Source organism: Penaeus monodon, chromosome 23 (genome assembly GCF_015228065.2).
Source record: "Penaeus monodon isolate SGIC_2016 chromosome 23, NSTDA_Pmon_1, whole genome shotgun sequence".
Taxonomy (NCBI): domain Eukaryota; kingdom Metazoa; phylum Arthropoda; class Malacostraca; order Decapoda; family Penaeidae; genus Penaeus; species Penaeus monodon.
The window spans coordinates 39,486,239-39,486,500 of record NC_051408.1 but is presented as its reverse complement, the minus strand read 5'-3'; positions in this window follow the sequence as shown (position 1 = coordinate 39,486,500).

Genomic DNA, 262 nt, shown 5'->3' with positions numbered 1-262 from the left:
AAGCATTTTACATTTTCCACATTCTTACCAGGAGGCTACGATGCATCGTGGTTGTTAACGTTTGGCCGACAAAGGGATGAGTATTTCCTACCATTTTCGTTCTGCTATTTATACGGCGTGAGGCCTATATTCACAAGGACCAGACTGTGGTACACCTTCATAGAAAATATACATTACTTTGTACTTGAGACAACGAAAAAAAGGCAAGAACAGAGAGGAAAATTTTCTTGTCATACTTGACTCATGAAGGTATCTTTTTGAC